Source organism: Limulus polyphemus, unplaced genomic scaffold (genome assembly GCF_000517525.1).
Source record: "Limulus polyphemus unplaced genomic scaffold, Limulus_polyphemus-2.1.2 Scaffold2162, whole genome shotgun sequence".
NCBI lineage: Eukaryota > Metazoa > Arthropoda > Merostomata > Xiphosura > Limulidae > Limulus > Limulus polyphemus.
In genome coordinates, this window is record NW_013667772.1 from 123,060 (window position 1) to 129,701 (window position 6,642).

The 6,642-nt window shown below is 34.0% G+C and overlaps 1 protein-coding gene across 2 annotated transcripts in view; it reads left to right on the plus strand.

Moving 5' to 3' along the window:
- The first annotated feature begins 548 nt into the window (after positions 1 to 548).
- The window catches only part of LOC111087446, a 43,339-nt gene continuing 37,245 nt past the window's right edge, over positions 549 to 6,642 (plus strand). Inside the window, exons 1-3 of one of the 2 annotated variants that reach the window (XR_002612132.1) lie at positions 549 to 1,037; positions 1,394 to 1,536; positions 1,915 to 2,647. The gene's annotated coding sequence lies outside the window, so the exon portion shown is untranslated. Of the gene's footprint in view, positions 1,038 to 1,393; positions 1,537 to 1,914; positions 2,648 to 6,642 lie in introns of those variants that run through there. The other variant, XM_022394083.1, reaches the window with a different exon arrangement.

The following is a 6,642-nucleotide window of genomic DNA, read 5'->3' on the forward strand; positions in this document are numbered from 1 at the left end:
GGGAGAATGAAGAGATAACTTCACTCTCTTTGTTGAATTTGTCCCCCGATGGGACAACGGTAAGTTGTGGACTTACAACGCCACAATCCGAGGTTCGATTCTCTGCAGTGGACACTGTAAATAGCCCAATGTGGATTTGTTCTAAAAAACAAACAATCTCTACCTCAATACGTTTTCATTAGCTTTATTTTCAATAGGTTACTCACATTTAATTTATTTTAAAGATGTAACTAGCAATGACTATTGTAGCGGAAGACATTTGTCACTTCTTGAATTTAAGGCCTAAATATTTAACCTTTAAGTAGTAGTTTCTCTAGCTATCTACTTTGTTCCAGTTTCATTTTTCACATTAATATTGTATTTTGTTATTCGTTAATCTGCTTGGAAGAAAAAAAAGATCATAAAAATCTAGAAAGAACTGCAGCGTTAACTAAGCTGCTGCGGAGATGTGCATTGACAGTTACAATATATTCCGCAAGGAGGCTATGTATAGTATAAATACAAGTGGCTAAGGGACGTCAAGACAGTAATGAGAAACGTGTCTTGCATGGCGTAAGCGTTCAGTAGACGCAGTGCAACAAAACCGTATGCTTGATAGTATTTTGAGTTTCCATACGGTTCTGATCTGGCATATTGAGCTACATAGTTCAGAATTTAAAGTAGGCTGATATAAAGGCTACTTGAACAATAACTTCATGGCTCTTCTATTTAAGTAATTAATTCTAACAGAGCTATATTAGTGCTATTCACACTCTGATGATGACCACTCATATTGGAACACACAGGGTGTCTTCCATACTAATTACCTTTGTGTGAAATAGCAGGTATTGTCAGTTTCATCTTGAATAATTGAACGACACAGGTTCCAGGAATAAGGAAGGCAGAACAGCACCTGACTCCGTTCCCGACTGACTCATCATGACCTCTGACTGCTGGTTTGAGAACGTATAGTTTAACAACTGGCCAGGCTGCAGAACGAGATTGCTCCAGATCAAGACTGTCCGTGTTTCTTCACTGATAAAAGACTAAACGAACAGGTCTGTGGTGTTTTTTAACGAACTAGGCTTTCCTGATAATTTACCATTTTGACTCTTATCAACAGATGCTACATCCAAATGTGTACCACACGTTCAAAATAGTTGACATAAAAACTACCTCTAAAACAAAGTGCGAAGATAAGCTTTTGTAATTGTTTCTCAAAATCACATTCAGTTAAAAATGTTTTAAGAAGCCAATCATTTTTTCGTGTATTTATATTAACTGGACATTAGAGCACGTTCCATCTATCAGCTTAAGTTAATATATAAATATAAGTATATCAGCCCGTTTATTTACTGTTTAGAATAACACATGCTTTGGTGAACATAATAGCCTAATTTTAATCTGTTCACAGGCGCGAAATGATTTGAAAACAAACTGGCAACTGTCTTACCTTCGACGTCTGCTCGAGATTAGAGAATCCCGACGAATACTTCATCCTATTAAAGAGCAAGACTTCCTCACAGATATGAATATTTTTATGGTATCAGTAAAGTGGTAAGTTATGGTATATCATTAATACTGGTGAACACGAAAATACAAAATAATAAAATTCTACATAATATTTTGTTGTGTGGTAAAACCGAAGCAAGGAAGGTTAATTACTGTCTACTTTCTCTCCTTGATAAATCCTTGCCATATTTCCCGAAATGTAATACACATATTCACTCATTGTGTGAATATTTACTAATAACTAACTTTTATTTATTTTTACATTAAATGCACTCTTGTTAGTTCAGTTTAATTATAAGTTATTTTGTTCTAAGTATAAAAAATTTTCTAAGCGTCAATTAAATATCTTTTGTAATAGTGTGATATTTATTCTTGGATAGAGAAGCTCCGCAATAACAGGAGGAATGTGGATTTATTTGGCAGGTTAAGTACTGGCTGAAAAACAAGGAAAGTGATGTCAGTATGGTCGAGAAGATTAGAACTAAGGACTCGTTGATAAATACGATACAAACGCCAAAAATTACATTTGAATAATCTATATATAATCATTATCTGTCTGAGTTCTCCACTTGCGAGCAGACGAAATATAGTATAAACTAAAGCATTGGCTAAGAACCAAATTAATAAAATTACAAGAAGATGATAAGCTAATGGTTAATAACATGCTTCAGATTGGCAGTAATGAGATTTATAGGTTGTTTTTTTTTTACTGTGATACATTTGTGAATTCCATGTGCAACATCACATTCTCTGCATGCACGAGTAGTACATGATGTATTTCCGAGTATTTTGGGGGTGTGTCATTTTAGCCACCTAGTGGTGAAAAATAGTACTTCTTTGCAGAACAAGTATGTAGAAACTTCTGCACAACAAATGACTACTTACCATGAAAACTTACACTCTTACGTTCAAGATGTATATATAAATATATATAATTTTAAAAGTAGGTTTTAATATACATGAAACTTGATCTTGTGACTATACCGCACCCCAGTAGCTCAGCGGTAATTTGTCAGGCTTACAGTTCTAAAAATGAGATTTAGATACCTATGATGAGCAGAGCACAGATTGTTTATTTTTGTAGCTTTGTGCTTGACAAGAATCAAAGCAAACCTAGTTGTGATTACATCCTAATCAAATTTTTTAAAGTTTTTGATGACCAAAAAATAAAATTTGTTGTCTCATGTAAGGTAAAATTATTACTGTTTCTTTTCTTCTTTTTTTTTGAAACAGAAAATTCAAAAGGAAGGTTAAGTACCATAATTCTTAGAATATGCCACCAACAAGGTTAACACAAAATTCATTTAGATTCACACCCTTAATCCTTATTGTTTCATCATGTAATAAAATATAAATACTTATAGGCTCAAGGTTATCACCAAATTAATCTGAAAAACAAATGGAAAAAACTATTAAAATCCTTATGCAGTCCAGTAGGTCTTAGTTTATGATAAACACCCACCTCTAGTAACGCCAGCTACTCAGTAAGTGAGCTTTCAGGGTTGAATGTCCAGACATGCCAATAGGAATATAAAGATCTTCGTCAATTGGCGGTAACTACGAGACATCCACATTCCCAGAGTACTGGTTTACAGTAACCAGTAGTGAATTCTATTGTTAGGTTAATAGCCTATATATGATCACTAAGACTAAATATTAATTAGTTAAAAATACATACTTTTTAGTACTATATATATCAAATATTTTTAATCCCACGTTTCGCCCCAACCACTAGAAACCGGGTTTCGATACCAGTGGTGGGCAGAGCACAGATAGCAAACAAACAATCCCACGTTTCAGCAAGTGATCTCTTGCCATCTTTAGAAAAGTCCTGAAAAGGACATATTGTGTAAGTAATTATTAATTAGAGCTTACGTGATCAAATAGGTTAGTAACCATAACAACTTGATCGCCACAAGTATTTATATTGTGAACTTCTACGGACAACCAAAGCTGAGAAATATAATTGAGTTTTGGAATCTTATAGACAAAATTAAAAATGATTAGGCTTTGTGTTTAGGATTATAAATTTCTAAAGTTTGATATTCATAGCACCTAAATGATAATAACTTATGATAAGAGTAAGCTAAATATTTAGATTGAAAATAAGGCCAATTTGGCTAATTACGTATACTTTTCTTGCATTTCTATTTATAAAATTAGGATGGATTGTTTCATCACTTAGGTACCTTCGCTGTTAACGATATTTTAGGCCGTAATCCCAATAATAACAAGCTTATAACATTTAGATTAAGCTAACAAAACAAAACAATCTTCACAATAAAAAGTATAATACTCGGTGACAAATGAAAATAAAAAAAATAATTACATTCGACATATTAACTAGCACAACCAATATTTTAAATGAAAGCAGCTATGCCTAAACAAAATAGCATATTTTACTTACCATAAACATTAGTTCCTGTCTCAAACCATAGTCATTGATGTATATTTCTTTAGAAACTAGCTTTCTCTAACGCTGCACATTACTGTAATGTGTCTATTTATGATATTTTCCATATCGGTTTTAATGTCTTTTTAGACTTCGTTACTCGAAGGTTTTAATGCATTCAAAGTAAACCTTAGTTCTTTGTGAAAAGCTGTAACATAAAACTTTTAAGGTGATTTACCTGCGGGAGTGTTAATCTATCTGTTATGTAAATAAAATAAATGATCAATAACATTTTTCTTACCCATGACACTTTCATTGGTGCTAATAACAATAATAAATAGTGCATTTTTTAAAGTGTGTTTATTGATCATGTCTTTAACTAAATTTACCCATTTTCTAAATTCGCTTTGTGATACTTACTTTTCTGGGCGTTTCCAATTAATGTTTGGACACTGCCGAAATTTTGGACCTTTTCGTATTAGTAGTCGTAAACCTTCTTTAGTCACAATATCAGGGTTACCAGTGAGCACATGATCGATGACAGAATAATGGTAAGGAAATTAATTTAGTCCCATTTATATGATAAAATGTGTTGTCTAACTCTTCAGTTATGTTATCTAACGCTTTATTATAATTAAAGATGTTACTGATAATTCTATTTGGAAGAATAGCTGGATATTTGATTCTGTAAATGTTAGGTAGTAAATGTTGTTTAGAAGTACCTATTATAATTTAATAAGTGGAACTAGACGTTAAGCCTTATTTATCTTTACATTTATTAACTGTTGTTATTTTAGGTTTAAGTGATTACAAGTAGCAACTAATAGCTTGCAATATTGCTTGTTCTGTATTAACGCTAATGTCTACGTGTAAAAACTGGCAATCCTGAGAAACATTACTTTCATTCTTAACTCGGTTGTTAAGCCTATAAGGGTAAACCGTAACTAGCGTTTTTATCCAATAGTCACTCCTCTCTTTTCTCACGTTTAGCGCGTAAACCATTTAACTTTTCACATTGTAGAATTCTATGGGCTGTATACGAAAATCTTGAAAAGTATGCCATGTTGAAATAAAGTGTTTAGCGATGAAACTTAATTCCTTCTTTTTTTTCGTTTTTTTTTTTGCAAGCGGGTATCTATTTCAGCTTACTTTACTTTGAAGTATTTTCTGAAAGGATACCAAAACCACGCTTGACTCTCTGATTTCTACTTGCTTGTTGTTGTTGTTGTTTAATTTCCCGCAAAGCTACACGAGGGCTATCTGTGCTAGCCGTCTCTAATTTAGAAGTGATAGACCCCCACACACACATACACACACACCAACCTCTCTGGCTACCCTTTGCCAACAAAGTGTAGGATTGACCGTCACATTGTAAGCCCCTATGGCTGAAAGGGCGAGCATGTTCGGTGACGAGATTCGAATTAGCAACCCACATAATGTTTTCTACAAGCTGGACAGTAAACTTTAAAACCAAATTACATGTCTATGTCTCTCTATATATCTTAACACACCTCTGTAACAGGAATTAATGTCTTAATGTTTCCTACTCAAACAGTTTTGGGAAGATACTGAATGTCCATAGAATGGAGTATTTGGTTATTGTATATTTGTAATTCATGCTCATGAAAGGGTATTTTCTGAGACGATGATAAACTTACAGATAGGTGGAGGAAGCAAAGGTTGAGGTGGGAACATAATAAAGAAGTGTAACAAAGACTAAGAGAAATTCTATTTAAAACCAAGAGCTTTTATTAATGTGTGCTCTTTTTCCATTCTTGGGAACAAGAGATTGAAATACACCTATTGGAGACACCAGCAACTCCACACACTCAATTTCTGCTAGGTATCTTATAGGGCAACAAAGATGAGTAATAGTGGATTCCAATTCTAAATGAGGTGGTCACTGTGGAACATGTAGACATTCACTGACTAGCTTGGACATTGTCAAGCAATGATCAGAATAGTATGATCAAGGAAAGCGAGAGAGAGATGCGGTGTATGGAGTGAATGAAGTCCACCAGGAAGAGCTCTGACTACATCATGCAGGTTAACTAGTACATCGTTATATTTCTGTGGATCCTTGTGGAAGTCAAAAGCTTTTCATGAGGCTGTCAAGCCACACTGACAACACTTTGAAACCCAATTTGGTGGTGAGATGATGCAATGTCTAATGATAAAGTGTGTTTTATATAGCATGAATTATTCTGCTGAACACACCACACAACGTCACATTTGTCAGGATTCACATAACTTTGGATAGAGAAAAGTAAGGTTTACCTCCCTCAAGCACTGACAGTGTCTCAGCTGCACAAAAATGAGGATGCTGACAATGGTTGTGAAGTGAAGCAGATTAAATGAGCAGTGTTTAACCCTATTTAATTCTGACCATGGTTGTGAAGTGAAGCAGATTAAATGAGCAGTGTTTAACCCTATTTAATTCTGACCATGGTTGTGAAGTGAAGCAGGTTAAATGAACAGTGTTTAACCCTATTTGATGCTGACAATGGTTGTGAAGTGAAGCAGATTAAATGAGCAGTGTTTAACCCTATTTAATTCTGACCATGGTTGTGAAGTGAAGCAGATTAAATGAGCAGTATTTAATCCTATTTGTATGCTGACAATGATTGTAGAAGTGAAGCAGATTAAATGAGCAGTGTTTAACCCTATTTAATACTGACAATGGTTGTGAAATGAAGCAGGTTAAATGAGCAGTGTTTAACCCTATTTAATACTGACAATGGTTGTGAAATGAAGCAGGT